The sequence below is a fragment of the Cydia amplana genome, chromosome 11 (genome assembly GCF_948474715.1).
Source record: "Cydia amplana chromosome 11, ilCydAmpl1.1, whole genome shotgun sequence".
Taxonomy (NCBI): Eukaryota; Metazoa; Arthropoda; class Insecta; order Lepidoptera; family Tortricidae; genus Cydia; species Cydia amplana.
This window is the reverse complement of record NC_086079.1, coordinates 13,285,440-13,302,754: the sequence shown is the minus strand read 5'-3', so window position 1 is coordinate 13,302,754 and position 17,315 is coordinate 13,285,440. Positions and strand designations below refer to the sequence as shown.

Sequence of the window (17,315 nt, the reverse complement as noted above, 5' to 3'; positions counted from 1 at the left end):
CATAACTTGCGGCAAGAAATGTTGAATATAAAAATAATACGAATATATTAGCGAAGAAGAGACAATAGTCTAAAAATTTCGCCTTTCTCTTAATAGCGCAAGACATTATAATACGAGTGAGTACATTTCAAAGGAATTGCGAAACCGTCATTATTGTTATTAAAGTCGGAAATAAAGCTGTCATCAGATCAAATTCCCGCCTCGAAGTTACGTCTTCTTTATTTAAAATACGTCTTCTTTATTTAAAATAACTAACTTAATATTTGTAACTTTCAAACCGACGAGTTTTGTATTTCAATCAGCGTAGCGATCATAGACCACTCAATAATAAATGCTGTCAATCTCCAGACAAGGACGCAATGCTCACCATTGGGATGGCGGCTATGGTAATGAGGTAGAGCCAAACATTTTATCTATAATTCGGTACTGAGACCTAGCAATGCATGGTCGCTCGCAATGTGACACCATCTACAAACTAATATAAGGAATACACTTGTATGAAGTTTACCAGTCCATATTATTTTCTGTCTCTAGTAGCAGCGTAAGTACGTTAATTATACAAAGTCACTTAGTCGCATACCGATACAACTAAATCCTTTGATGTTCTACTTACGAAAATGATATATGGCAGTTATTTCGAACACTGAATCCGTTTAAACTATAGCGGGTATTTTCAGCTCAGTTACAATATGGCGGTAAAATCAACAGTTTCACGTTACTGAGATCCGGTGATTAAATTTGAAAGCATATCTTTTAACTTTTGAAGGGGTAAGAACTTCAAACTACATTACTACATGCAATGAAAAGTTCTTCAAACTAAACATATGTATGTAAAAATAAATGGAACCCTCCTTACAATGTTATTGACATTTTGAAATTTACGCGAGGGATTTCAGAAAAACTGGTGGCATTTAGGAAAATTGCCATATGACACAAGTCAAGATAGTGATGAAAGTCATCAACAGTGTCATGTTACTGAAATCCGGTGTTTAAATTTAAAAACATATACTTCTGTTTCAACGAACAAGAGCATCAAACTACACAAACTACAGTATAAATGTAACTCTTCATATGAACCGTATGATTTGTAAAAAGATATGGGACCCTCCTACGACTTTTGCCGCCCACTGTCTGTTATTGCCGAAAGGGATTCAAGAAAATAATGTGATGGCATTCAGAAAAATTGCCATACGCTACAAGTCAAGTTGTAACAAAATTTTCTACAACGATTCGTTGACAACATCAAGCTAATTTAAAGTTTGAATAATTTTACGGTTTAGACTCACTTGTTTTAAGTCACTCGCGCGACATGTTTCGGAGAGCCTATATTTAAAGTTCTTCATACCACCACCATATGTGTCTGAAAATAAATAGTACCCTCAGACGATCACATTCACCGCCCTCCGTCTGTTATAGACGTTTCCGAAACTGACGTGATTAAGGGATTTGAGAATGGTGAAGTGATGGCGTGTAGGAAAATTGCCACACGCGTCGTGGTAAAACCAAACGTAATGGTTGTTAAAGAAATAGATATTTTTATACGTAGATGTATACCAGATTATAGGGCAATTCCGTCAACCACGTTAAATAGGTATACTAAACTAAGGTTAGAAAAGTTCGTTACTGATAACGCTAAGTCATAATTCCCCACTAACTGGAAGTGTTCTACATCATTTAAAATAGGCATAAAACAGGAAGAAGTTATTAATTAGTTATTTTAGTGATTATTATCACATGATTGAAGCACAATTTTCTCAAAAGACGCTGTGGGAAACCATTCACATCGTGAGATATATCGTATTTAAACTTGCGACCTCCGATCAAAATGCACGGTAAGCTATTGAACTGCTATTTTTAGTGTTATCTCATAATGCCACATTCAAACCAGCCATCCAGCAAATTGGTTGTAAAAAACTGAAATTACATAGGAAAATTGTAGAAGCAGTAAAGCAGAACGAACGCCATAGGTATATTGAGTTATGAGTGTATAGAGATGGGTCAATGCTTTTAGCCCCGGCAAAGACACGCACTGGTGAACCACTAATTGTTCGAATTCATAACTAAGCCATTTACGAGTCGACGGCAGGAAAGGAGATTAGGAATGAATAGGTAACAGATTTACGTTTTATACTATGAGGCTTTTATTAATACTGCTTAACTTAATAAAAACAAACATTTACACTAAAGACTGTATCGTTTATTATAAATACAGATAAAACCTGGTCTAACTGTTGACGTGTATATTTTTTGTATTACTATGTTCTTAAGGTATAATCTGGGGGTATTTTTAAGCCACATCTGATATAAGAAGGTTTTACATTTATTTTATTTTAGGGACTTTATGATGATTTCAATAACGTCTAGCAAATATAATTTGGACAAGCCTATCGAGCTTAGTTTGAGACTATTTCACCGATTCCTTGGTACGATTTAAAGAAACAAAAGGTTAATAGGTGCTGTCAAAATATGTCATCTAAGTGTCCTTTTCATGATTGCTCAATTGAACATCCACAGAATAAATGTGGTGAATTTTAATTTTTAGATGAAAACGACTTTTTATGCAATATTTTGGATTCCCGTCAATTTCTGACGCAAGCGAAAGGAGGGAAACAGCTAAGAGAATCTACCGAAATCCAAAGCCTAACGGACATTCATGGCGTTGAACCATGGCTAGAGCAGGTCGATAGAAACGCTCCATGATGGTAATATTGTATACCAAAGTTGGGGTTGTCGTAAGTAACATACCATGTTCTCTAAAAGGCCACCATGCACAGATCCAAAACTTTTTTCCAATTAAAAGAAATGATTAGACTATGCCCAGATGTTTCGCTTTACGAATCATGTGTAATTGCTGCTTACATAGTACGATTTTTTGTGTAATATCTCGTCTTGTTCGCAAACCGCAAATTTTCTTGTAGTATTTGTCCACAATCGTTGTTGTTACTCAGGAGGATTACGTAAATATTGTCCAAACCATATGCTTTACGTCGATCTCCCAGGACGAAATGTTACTTATTATTAAAGCACTAATTAAACTATATGTGTAATTTTTAAATAAAAATATAATACCTGAAAAAAAAACGGCTTAGTAAAGTTGTATTTATAATAAACGATACAGTCCTTATATACCTAAATCCGACGAAGTGGTAGTAAAGAAATAACGCTACCAATAGTATCAGAGGTAGCCATAATTCCAGTGATTTGTGAAACTACACTTTCCTGATAGTAGGTATTATGATAAACACTCTAAGAAATGTTTGTTATTTAATTGAGGTCAAGTTCTACACCAAATAAGGGTTGAAGCAGCTTCTATAAGTAATAACAGTAATAACAACAATTTTATGGGCAATTATACAACCCGCATATTCGAAAAGTGAGTGCGGTAATATACCAGGTTTATGACTCTTTGGAACAGATTACTTAACTATGGTGTAGTCTGCGCGTTAATTGACTCGCCCAGGAGCACACGCCCTTTACACTCAATACCCTTTACCTATCTAATATGTGGGACGTGCCGTGCCCTATAATCACGGCGTAGAATACTTAGACTGATGATTTGAATTTGCTTATTGGCATCGTGATTGGGTTTTGATTACTAGAGAAATCTATGTTATATTTGCGTACTTATTGACCGAAGCGTAGCGAAGGTCTACGTTTTGACTCGGGCATTTTGCTTTTGTATGTCCGGATGTTCTCCTCTACAGGTCACAATTCTCAACCGATTCTTGTGAAATTTTGTGACCAGATTCTATGAGTAAATAAAAAAAATTTGTCGATCCCGTTTTTATAATTTTCAAAAATGGAGGAGTTGTGATACCTCGCGCTTAAAGAAATAGTCGTATCGATATCATAAGAGTATTTTCTTTTTGAGACATGTTTACATAGTAAATGGCAAAAAATGCAGAAAAATTGTATTGCTGGTTTAGGCGGTATTTAGATATTTAGTTTGTACTCGAGAATGAGTAGCCGAATTTCGTCAGCTTAGCTAAGAACTATCATGGCGCATTTTGTAAACAATCGCTTTTTTGTTTGCACACAGACAGTCTGGGTGCGATCCCCAGTAAGACATAACTTTTGTATTTTTTTTTTCACTTAAACTTCGTTTTTTTTTAATAAATTAAAATCTTTGTATTGTTGATTGATCAAACCGCTGTGTGGCGCTGTCATCGTGCACGCTGTGTGGCATCGTGTCATAAGCTATGCTCGCGAGGTCTACAGCTCACACAGCCACTAGTATAACTAATAACATTAGTTATTTTAAAGTCCCAAAAACTATTAAAATTGCACAATGACTTATACAGTAATACTTAATGTAAACAAATTCTACCTTACGATTTTTTATAATATAAGATTTTAATGAGAGTAGGCAAGGAAAAATAATTGGAAAGAGAGGAAAACCGAGGAAAATTATTTCAACCCAATAACAGAAAAGGTTCAGGTCGTGTCATACCAGAAGGTTAAGGAGTTGGCAGAAGACCGATTACCAATCTCAAACAATGTTTCCAAGTTACCTAATAGGTATGTAAAAATATGTCCATTCCATTCGTGCTCTGTCCGGTTCGCGTATAGAAGTAGGTACTAAAAAATACATTTTATTCCAACACCCATATTTTTAAAAAAAAGGGTGCTGACTTAACAACAAGCTTTAAGCACTTGCTGAGTTGATATAAATTAGAATCTACAGTATCTTGAGTTGAGACCATGCGATGCGAAGAGTAATAAATCCTCATAAAAAGTGTAAATCGAACGGTTGCATAGAACTATGTCGGTTAGCAGTTAGATATATGGAAGCAAACCGTTGAGGCTAGCGGCGACGGTAACATATCATGCTCATTTGTAAACGGTTACGCAGACGACAATAGCAAGCAAAAACTTTACGCCTAGTTTAACGTTAAACTGTCCTAGGAAATACATATCAGATATGCAAGGTAGAAGGACTAATAGCTAAGCTAACTCAGTGCCAGAGAGGGTGCAATTGGTATGGAAATAAACGCATATGTGCGTTGGCGGCAGTGCATAATTTATAAGATTACTTATAATAATAAGTACTCTACTTAGAGTTAATAAGTCTGAATGCAGGATTGTTACGATATATAAAGCAGTCACTTATACGCGATAAAGAAAGTAAGTAGTCGATCATTTTTGCTCGGCGACACATACGATTTGTACATCAATTTCTTAAGAGTAAATATCAAGTTACAAGACACTTAACAAAAAACTGTAATGACCTGATATCGATTAACCTTTAAATGTCGCAAAAATGCTCCCTGCAAATGCCACGGGTCTTGATCGTGACACGGTTACTTTAAAAGCTTGTTTACATCTAATATCACTTGCATATTGCGAAACATGGGCCTTTTCGGCTACCTTGAAGTTTTCAGAGGTATAATAACACAAATACCTTATTTTATCACCGACGTATATGTACTTTACCACTTTTTGCGACAAAATTGGTATGTTTGAGGCGCAATTATCGTAAGTAAACGAATAAAACGGTGTGAACAAAAACTGTCATGCCAAATTATAGTACTTATAGGGAATTACGCGACGCTAAACTTACACACCGGCCCAAAATGTTTTACAAATAATGTGTCCGCTATTTAACATTTAAGAACGTAGAAAAACTAATCGACACGCAAGTTTTTAAACCTGCATAGTAAATAGATACCTACTTAATGTTTCCGATGACCTCTAAGCCACCTTATTTTACCTAAAATGCATGGTGGATAATTGCTTGAGTTCCGAGAGTCATCAGTAAGCTACAATCAACAAGTGTTTTAGAGGCAATCTTGCTTCGTACGGTGCTCATCACAGGCGCTTCCGTTGACGTAAATAAAAAACCTTTCCTGTTTGTTACAATCACGACGTAAAGTTAAATGCACATAAACATCAACACGAATCCAAATGTGTCGGCGATTACATTTTGCAGATGTGGGACTAAATGCTCTTTTAAATAAGTGAATTCTTAAGCAAATTATTTACGATGCGAAGCCTTGAGAATGAATAACTGGAACGATTGGTAAATTGTGCTTAAAGCGATGTCGCTAATGACTTTCGTTCATTAGATCCGCAGAGATTTCTAATTACAGCATCAGCAAAAAAATTTGATCCCTAGTTATAGAAAAGTTTGCATCCACCTCAATAGCTCGTATTCAACGTGCCAAAGTGCTGATTTGAGTTAAATCAAGTTGTCAATAATCGTAATGAATTCTTAAATAATAATCCAAGGACAAATACGTAAATCGGATTCTCACGCACGTTTTTTTAGATTCACGTGTCGACCTCATCACGGTATAGAAAAGTTGTGCAATGCATTGTAGAATTAACGATGTGATCCGAACGACAGCAGATCAATAGTCGATAACTCGAGCCTTGGGATGGTGTTCGACAAGGTGGTGACATTGGTCCGTCTCGTTGGATCAATCATAAATCAATTGCACGTCGCAAAAGAAATAAAAACGCTATACAACAGATGCTTATCTATGTACAAACAGCTTTCGAAAAGCCGTCGACCAGTTTGGAACTGTTGTATCTTCGATCTGGGGATAAAAGCGTGTAGGTAATTACGTAGCTCAACATACGTATACATTTCTGGGTGTATTAGTGTCAAGATTACTTATGCTAACGGCGTGCGGAGGGTCAGGAGTATTCGTGGAAGCTAAGTTTCGCAACGAGTGAGCGACGCGTCCCACGTCCGTTTGTTAGTGGTAAGTCAACGCAGTTTGATTCCCAAGGATTGTTAGTTTGTTTGCTATTAGACCTTTATTAGCACATCACTGAAGTATCTTGATTTTGTAATTACTAATAATGCCAGGACGTGGTTATGGTAAGCAAAACATATCTGCAGATCGTACTAACAAAGTTTCAGTATCTAATCCATTTGATACCCTTGCAAGATACTGCAGTTGCTTTAGTATTTTATGAGCAATATCTTCAGCACAGCGTCCGTGTTTTAAGATGGTAAAATATCGAAACCGGCACCGATTTCGACATGAAACATGATTTACTTGAACCAGGAGACTTTCGTTTCGAGGCTCCACATAAACCGGAAGCTAGATTGTGTCTGTGAACCTAGCATATCAAGTGCTAGCATCTCAATCTTTTTTGAGAGTTCTAGTAGCATCCCTAATAGTTCTACAGTTCTAGATGGTTTTTTTAAATAGTTCTGCTCATTTTCGCGAAAAAAATGAAATTTTAAAATGAGATGCTAACTTCACATTTTGACACTCCAGCATCCCAGCCATTACCCACTCCACAGCCTCGAAATAGCATTTAAATGAAAGATACTAACATTTCTAGACGATATATAATGAGTTCTAGTCAAAACTGTAAAAAAAAATTTTTTCATATATGTATGGGACACGAACATGAAAAATAATTCTAGGTAAATTCTGATTAATGCTAAGTTTGAGCAAAAATCCCAGTTTTGACCACCAGCATCTCAGCAGTTCTGGATAGCCAGCTCCCTAGAGCACTAAAATAACCACAGTTCTATCTTCTAGAAGGAAATTTGACAGAGTTCTGATAGACTATGTCTGAAAATAGTATCGAAATCGAGTAAATGTTAAGTTCTGAGCGTAGCATCCCAGCCAATGCAGGTCTGATATGCAGGCGATATACAACCGCCTCCCTGATAGCATAAGAGATGCCCAGTCTCACCAATCCTTTAAAAGAAATTTAGAATCGTGGTTACTCACAAAAAACTTTTACACCTTTAATGAAGTAATGGCACTGCCAATGACTATGTAAAACATGTTTTAATTTATTTATTTTGTTTCTATTTTGAATTGTTGACATTACTATGTTGTTTATATTTCAATTGAAATACTCTGTAATGTGGAATTTGTATGAATATTGTACAAAATTGTAACTGACGTGTACCTGTATTGTACCAATAAAGATTATCTTATCTTATCTTATCATTGGCTGGGATGCCAAGCTCAGAACTTAGCAATTCCTCGATTTCGATACTTTTTTCGGAGTTTTGAAAGACTATATTTCAAAACTTTGCCAAATTTTGTTCTAGAAGATAGAACTGCATGTATTCTAATTCACTAGGGTGCTTGCTATCCAGAACTGCTGAGATGCTAGGTATCTAGCCCGCATTGGCTGGGATGCTAAGCTCCAAACTTAGCAATTCCTCGATTTTGATACTATTTCAAACATAATTCTCCAAAACTCTGCCAAATTTCGTTCTAGAAGATAGAACTGTCATTATTCTAGTGCACTAGGGACCTGGCTATACAGAACTGCTGAGATGCTGAGTACCGGACCTGTATTGGCTGGGATGCTAAGCTCGGAACTTAGCATTTCCTCGATTTCGAGACTATTTTCGGACATAGTCTATCAAAACTCTGTCAAATTTCCTTCTAAAAGATAGAACTGTGGTTATTCTAGTGCTCTAGGGAGCTGGCTATCCAGAACTGCTGAGATGCTGGGTGTCTGACCTGCATTGGCTGGGATGCCAAGCTCAGAACTTAGCAATTCCTCGATTTCGATGCTTTTTTGGAGTTTTGAAAGACTATCTTTCAAAACTTTGCCAAATTTCGTTTTAGAAGATAGAACTCCATGTATTCTAATGCATTAATGTACTTTCTATCCAGAACTGTTGAGATGCTAGGTATCTAGCCCGCATTGGCTGGGATGCTAAGCTCCGAACTTAGCTATTTCTCGATTTCGAGACTATTTCAAACATAATCCTCTAAAACTCTGTCAAATTTCCTTGTAGAAGATAGAACTGTGGTAATTTTAGTGCACTAGGGAGCTGGCTATCCAGAACTGCTGAGATGCTGGGTGTCTGACCTGCATTGGCTGGGATGCCAAGCTCAGAACTTAGCAATTTCTCGATTTCGAGACTATTTCAAACATAATTCTCCAAAACTCCGCCTAATTTCGTTCTAGAAGATAGAACTGTGGTTATTCTAGTGCACTGGAGAGCTGCCTATCCAAAACTGCTGAGATGCTGGGTATCAGACCTGCATTGGCTGGGATGCTACGCTCAGAACTTAACATTTACTCGATTTCGATACTATTTTCGGACATAGTCTATCAAAACTCTGTCAAATTTCCTTCTAGAAGATAGAACTGTGGTTATTCTAGTGCTCTAGGGAGCTGGCTATCCAGAACTGCTGAGATGCTGGTGGTCAAAACTGGGATTTTTGCTCAAACTTAGCATTAATCAGAATTTACCTAGAATTATTTTTCATGTTCGTGTCCCATACATATATGAAATAGTTATTTTCGATACAAGTGCGAAAAAGAGGAAATTCGAAACGAGTGGCGATAAATTAAAACACGACCGAAGGGAGTGTTTTAAATCGACACGAGTCGCGAATTACCTATTCGCACGTGTATCGAACAACGTTTTACAGTACATATGGCACTTTAAAGTCTCGACATACGCACGAAAAGTGCTATTTTACGCACTAGTGCGGAAAAGTAGCCCCATATGTACTGTAAAAAATTTTTTTTACAGTTTTGACTAGAACTCATTATATATCGTCTAGAAATGTTAGTATCTTTCATTTAAATGCTATTTCGAGGCTGTGGAGTGGGTAATGGCTGGGATGCTGGAGTGTAAAAATGTGAAGTTAGCATCTCATTTTAAAATTTCATTTTTTTCGCGAAAATGGGCAGAACTATTTAAAATAACCATCTAGAACTGTAGAACTATTAGGGATGCTACTAGAACTCTCAAAAAAGATTGAGATGCTGGCACTTGATATGCTAGGTTCACAGACACAGCTAGATTCTAATCGGAAGAGTCGAATCTACGACCGAACACAAAGGGATTTTGAGGCATCGAGGCGAGCTCGTATAACAGAAATCCGTGTGTTTGACTTTGAAAAGTTCAACCTTTCAGTTATACAACTGTAAAAGTAAAAACAGCTGATTATTTGTACGAGTTTGCGAAAATAGGTCTAGTTCCAGGGTGCAACTGCATCCATTTCCATACAAAATTAGTGCGCTACGGGCAGGAAACGGTAACTGCGATACACGACACTACACTATCTTGAAGCGAGATTCCGTCCGAGTCAAGGAACTGTAACGACGATGCGATGACTGTGTTATATGGTTATAAAATTATCATATTGATGATAATATGAATACATTATTCGGAGGTAAGTCAGAATTAAAATAAATATATGGTTGATTTCATAATTTTATTACTTATGTGTACAGAACAAAACAGCTAAACAATACAATATCGTAAATAATAAAATAAAATCGCAGGGCCAAAGAAACATTTAAATATTTTTGTTGTGGTAGTGGTGGTAGTAAGAAAAAATACCAGTAAATTCTTTTCTGCTACTTACACAAATCAAAAAACTTTCAACGACATGACCAAAATATTTGAAACCCTACCTTAACAAGCATATCCGAAAACAAGGACCAATCCCAAGAGACAAAAAGCAGATTTAAAACATGAGTTATCATAAGCGTGCCTGATTGCCTGCCTATAAACCATCCATACAAGCACACTTTGACACTGATTAGCAGGCTGTAAGGTACCGGACGGAGGTATAAATGAACAAACACTCGAGTCTTTCCCGGAGAGAAGAGTGAGGACCCATAAATATTAATGACAAACACCGATTCAATGGGAACCGCAGACAGGTCAGCGGCCTTTGATCCGATTGTCTGATGCTCATTTTCAACTTGTAATTAGGAATGCCTTGAATAGCTAATATATTTGAGCGAAGAAGGAATGCGTATTATGAATAAAACATGATCTGTAGGAGCTAATGCTGTGAAGGCATTGGTTCTTAAAAACGAAGATGACCTGTTTAAGCAAACAGATGTAATCAATCATAAGGATAAAGTTGCTATTTGTTACGTCGTTGACCTGAATACCATGAACCTATAATATTACGGACAGAGTTTCGCTTACAACACAGCTGTGATTCCAACATCCACCAGTTTCTAAGTATTTACGCGTGACACACACACATTGACAGCCCACATCCACCAGTTTGCCGTCAGACGAATCGAAACGTCATTGAAGTAAACATGTCGAAGAAAAATATAAAATATGCCGGCATGCGTAGTTAAATCCTGCTAGAATTGTACCGATCGAAAGAAAAAAAAGTCACGGAATAACTTTTCATACTTAAGTTTATCAAATAGTACGTAAAATCACGATAATTTGTTGTTTATAAATTATCAAACTGCAAAACAGGAGTGTGACCAGTAACATGAATAGGGTAATTTCCCGAAAGTAGGGTAATTGATACCCTTCTTATTAAATCATTATTTATTAAGAGATCATTTAGGTAAATGGTTAAATTATTGATTGTGCATTTCAAACTAGGTCGGTATGGTAATTTCCCGATACTAAGGAGCGATACTTAACGTTCGTTTGTTATGTATTATAATTTTTTTGTTGAAAACCAGATATGTTTCAAGTTAAATGTATAAATTAAAAAAACATGACGAACTGATTTCATTACGATGCTAAATATCATTAGGTATTGAAAATAATGTTTGCACAAAATAATTGTGCAATATTGCGCATTTTCAAGACCTATAAAATCAGATACGTACACACCTTTTTTATTGTCTAACGTAAAACTGTCCTAATTTTTTATTTTAAATTAAAAAAAACTAGGACGATATTAAAAATAATTGTTTCACCATTAGGGGAGAATTTGTGTTACATGGTAACACTCGTCTACACGCACACATCCAAACCGGCCGCCATTGCAGTGTCACAGTTTGTCTTAGGTGACAGTCCGTCCGTAATATTCTAGGTCCATGCTGAATACACACTTAATGCAGCGAATGTGATAGAAGCAGTATTCTCACATTTTGGACGACCGGTCTGGCCTTGTGGGTAGTGACCCTGCCTGTGAAGCCGCGGTCCTGGGTTCAAATCATAAGGGCATTTGTTTGTGCGATGAGCACAGATGTTCCTGAGTCATGGTTGTCTTCTATGTATTTAAGTATTTGTATATTATATATATCGTTTCTGAGTACCCACAACACAAGCTTTCTTGAGCTTACCGTGGGGCTTAGTCAATTTGTGTAATAATGTCCTATAATATTTATTTTATTTATTTATTTATTTTCCATTTGTTCTCTTGAAAATGTAGAAATAATTGTAACTCTGAATTCGATTAATTTAGTGGAACATTAACTGAATATCAATTAGTAAATTAAGTAGCTAAGGTAGTCACGGAGTTAGTAGTAGAAAACTCGTCGACTTTATCGTCAACAAAACCAGTTTAAAATTTCCTCATAGATAAGCAACTACTGTTATAAATAACTGTATCGCATCATCATCTTCCTCGCGTTGTCCCGGCATTTTGCCACGGCTCATGGGAGCCTGGGGTCCGCTTGGCAACTAATCCCAGTAATTGGCGTAGGCACTAGTTTTTACGAAAGCGACTGCCATCTGACCGTCTAACCCGGAGGGTAAACTAGGCCTTGTTGGGATTAGTCCGGTTTCCTCACGATGTTTTCCTTCACCGAAAAGCGACTGGTGAATATCAAATGATATTTCGTACATAAGTTCCGAAAAACTCATTGGTACTGGTTCGAACCCGCGACCTCCGGAATGAAAGTCGCACGCTCTTACCGCTAGGCCACCAGCGTTTACAAAATAGACTTGTACCTATTTATAAACGCTAATCTATTTATTAAAAACGGTCATAGGATCAACCCCAAAAAGCAATTAATACCGTTCAAGATAACACAAAACTGGAAGATGCAAAGAGCATGATGAAAGGAATGAATTACACTACATAGGTTTATTAACCTAATATAACATAATATTATTTATATAATGTTACAAATAAGACTAATAGGTTCACTCACACTCATCCCACAAATTAATGTCAATGAATGTATTCTTTTCACATGAATATATATAATGCAAGCATAGATTTATTATTATGAGAGGTCCATATCATATAATTGGTCTCAACATTCACTTGTGAGAATGAAAGTGTGACTCAACAGTAACATATTTCAGATCATTTGAAATTCAAATGTAATCTCATCCCATTATAAAATTAACAATAGTCCAAAAAGTAGTTTGAAATGCGAGTTCTTTTGTTACATAAAGATGACATTCTATTACATCTTGTTTGAAAATAAGCAATTTACGATGATGAAAATTGATGTTACTGCTAAGTGACTCAAATCGAATCTGATAAATGGGTCAATGTCCTGTACATTGGATCTTAAGTGATCTCTTAACAGACAAGCGATGTGAACAATTGTGTGGAGATAGTGCTGTGAAACAACGATCTAGTTCTCGCGAAATCGTGTCGGATAAAAATTAAATTTCTCTCGCCCCACATTATTGCCAGTGAGGCTGTTAAGCTTTGTAATGTCTCAGCCTTGTTTGGAAGACACCAATTTGAAAGCGTAATCGTTATTCACACAATGAATCTTGCAAATTGCTTCTTGGAAGTAACAGTACGGAGTCCATTAAAACTTGCTCCTTTAGGGCTATCTGACAAGATAATCTGCTTATGAGAATATTTACATATGTAGAATGCTTGTTATTTACCAGATTAAAGTCTTGGCGTAATAAGTGATCATCATCGATCGTGATAAAGTCGTATTAACTTGTATTGATTACGATTTAGCTTGAAGGAAGGAAGGAAGGTCGTTGTAATTATCTGTAAATATATGTAATACCAGGTACGTATACAAAAATACAATCACATTACAATTTATGGGAGTAATGTGTTAGTCACAGACAACCTAACGTTATAATTATTATGTATGTATGTAGTTTTATATCGACTAATTATTTAAATAAAATGATGCTTGAAAATGTACATACATTTAAAAGCTTTACCATATCATGCATGAGTTGCATGACCAGATTTTATCAAGAACAGTCTTTAAGTAAGTACTATATCATATCCCATCAATTAACAAACATAATTTAATTTACAAGATTTAAAGAAAAAAAAAGCGATAAAATTGTCCTCATTTTTTAATTTGATTACATATAGGTACCTACTCATTTTGTGGAATTAAATACCCATATGAATTTTCCCATTTTTTCTATAAAGTGTCATTCAATAGAACTTGCTAACTATGTAAAAAAGTTACTAGTAATTTGACATTCAGTGTCAATTTTAGTATGGCGGTTTGTTTACATAGTTAGCAAGTTCTATTGAATGGCACTTTAGGTAACATATGTTATAACAAATTAGTAACATACGTGACATAAAATAAAATACATATTATGCTATTGCAAAAAAACACATTATTGGAAAATGATTGGGGTAAACGATTCGGTAGGGAATTTATTTTGGTGCACAATACTGAAAATTACACAACAAATTTTACCCTAGAAAGCATTTTATTAAAAATAGCAGTGAAACCTTTATTGCTATTTTCAAGAAGGAATAAAGGAATTTTAACACCTGAATAGTAAATATACATAATGAAGTTAAACAACGTGTGTCACAAGTAGCTTATTTCAAACATGTTATAATGATAAGTTGATAACTTAATATCGGTGAACAAATACAAAACTTGAACATGTCGAAACTAGTGTAGTGATGTCGAAACTTGCCTGATGAGGGTCTACAACGGTCCTGTTCATTATATTTTACAGGTATAAAGTTAAAACCCAGCGAGGGAGGTTAGGTCAGTAGGCGGGCTAAAAGATAAAACAGCAGTGTACCTAGTTTAGACATAGAGGTAATATTTGTCTTGTCTTGTATCTGGTTGTCATCACGTTATCTTTGTTAATAATTACCGGATATCTACTAAAATGATTGATGACCGTCTCACAAAAAATGGGCAAGTGAAGCAAAATGTTTTGGAAAATACGAAAATTTTGTAAATTGACATAATATGTACTACATACTTAGTTAAGATATCTGGAAGTTCTTAATTGAGTTTAGTAATAGTGTCTATTGGATTATTTATTTATTCACCTTTTTAAACTTTATTGCACAAAAGATAACATTACAAAAGGCAGACTTAAAGCCATTAGGCATTCTCTACCAGTCAACCTTAAGGCAGAGCAGAAAGAGATTATCAAATTAATTCAGGGAAAACAAAAGCAGGCATATTAGTTTTGTTATCGTCCCGATTATAGTAGGTAGCAGTTTATACAGTGGTACAACACAATATAAATAACAGCTATCAACGGTTCCTGCAAGTAATGGTCGACTGTATAATAAGATCGGTCCTTAAACAGCCGAAAAATTGAACGCCCGAGTACCTAAACACAAACCCCATAGCCGGCAACCCCTCTGAAATTGTATGGGTATTGACATCCCGCTCTCTCCCGCCGGGCTCGCCCCTTGCCGTGTCGCAACGTGGGATAATTAAATATTTATGTCATCAACAGAACGATCAAGTTTTACTTCTATTACCGTTGATTATACAGGACCGTTTCCTGGATTAGATGTCCTGGGAGAAATGAGCATTACTTGGAATGGATTAGGTTAGGAGCTAACTACGGTGTAGAATGTCAGGGTGGCTTAACACTGTAAGTGTACTAATACTAAAACGACTAGCATAAGTTAAGTAAGCTACCGAAGTATATACAAGCGGCAATATTTAAATAGCATGCGTGTTAATAATTATTTTTATATAGAAATAATAAGTCACTAAGTTCAATGTATTGTACACTTACCTTTGAGATAAAGATCCTAATGTTTCAAAACATCCCGTGTTTAAAGAGTATGTTAAAACTTAGTTTAAAATACTATTGCAACAACAAACAGTTCTAATCACTTTAAGATAAGATATGTCAACGGAGCCGTTCACAGGTTCACAAGCACTAAATGATTTAAGTGAGGACAATGCGGCACCGTATTCTGATGACACCTTACACATAAAACATATAAAGCTCGGATACGTGAAGCTTTTTACGTAGACGAGATGTGTGAACTCCACGGCGACCGAGAGGAAACTGCATCAGTCAGTCAGTCAAACAGGCGGCGGGGGGAGCGCCGCGAGGGGAGAGCGCAGCAGGAGGCGCGCGTCGAGCTTGCTGAGGGGCGTCGAACTAGCCTTGTGTTGCCGCGGCTGATATGATAACGAATGTATACAAAGCTGACGATATCAGAATTTACTGACGCCAGTTAGAAGATACCATTATTCTTACAAGTTACAACCCCGCTTGTGCAAAGAAAGTAGCTCGATAAGTGTACATATTAACCGGATTTTATTTATATTTATACAGAATTTCAATATGACTCAGCTTATTTGAAGAGACGAGGCATAGAAACAAGTCAAAAGTAGCCGTCAACGAAGAGCAACCGAAACAGATGTGTATTGACAAAAGGTCTAACAAAAATAAACAATGACGTAGAAAAGACAAGGATAATAAATCTTTTCAATAGCGTAACGAGGAAGATAGGGACCGTTTGGTGTGTTGCCGGTCAAAGGATCAAAAATGATAACCCTAAGCCACTCCACTCCATAGATTTGAATCCCAACATCAGATCAAGATGATAAATAAGCAGAACATGATAACTTAATAACAGGCACAGAAAAACTTAATATGAGTTCTTGGAAATGAAGACATTAATACAAAAATAACATGTATAATAGGTTAAAAATATGTATGTATTTTTATGTATGTGTTTGTTCTTTTATTCTGTATAACCCTTAAATAACAATGACAGGAAAGTTAGTCTCCGTTCCGGTCTTACATAATGTTTAATTAAAGCAAGTTTGGTTCAAATATTGAAATAGAAACGACAGAAAGGAAAGACTCCGAAAATAGTCTACACCGCAGAGATGTCGACGACAGACGATGGCTTATGTAGGCTCAACGTAAATTGTAAAACTAATCAAGAGGTTCCCATAGTAAAATAAGTGAAAGAAATTGTCGAGGAATAAAATACGGTTAACAAATAAATTGGTTCGAGCCACTTTAGAGCCATTTGTGTGAATCGGAATACGTGCGTACTTAAAGGGTACTTACGACTGTTTACGACTTTGAGTTTTACAAAAGCACTTGAAGTATTTAATGTTGTGAAATGCTCGGGTATATCTCGGCATCTTTAACATTACATTCCGTACCTATTTCTTTATCTCGTTTAAAAGTATGTAAATTGGAATCTAAATAATGTTCTCATTTATTGCTTCGGTAATGTTTTGCATAAATCAAAGAAGCTTATTAAAATAACTAGAACTTACTTAGTTCATGTACATTTTATTTATCTTAGCGTTTTTATTTGTTTTTTTTTTAAGTAAATACTCTGTATTCTTGACATGAAATTTGTTAACAATATTATTTATATATCTTAAGGCTCCATGAAAAATCTCTTTAATATCTTATCGTGAACACCTTGTCTTATAAATCTTATAATTTGTTGCGTCTTGCC

General features: G+C 35.9%; 1 protein-coding gene across 2 annotated transcripts in view; it reads right to left on the bottom strand.

The window, feature by feature from the left end:
- LOC134652076 (tyrosine-protein kinase Src64B) overlaps positions 1 to 16,145 on the bottom strand; it is a 60,798-nt gene extending 44,653 nt beyond the window's left edge. Inside the window, exon 1 of one of the 2 annotated variants that reach the window (XM_063507230.1) lies at positions 15,614 to 16,145. The gene's annotated coding sequence lies outside the window, so the exon portion shown is untranslated. The remainder of the gene's footprint in view (positions 1 to 15,613) is intronic. The other variant, XM_063507229.1, reaches the window with a different exon arrangement.
- Between the last annotated feature and the right edge of the window lie 1,170 nt (positions 16,146 to 17,315).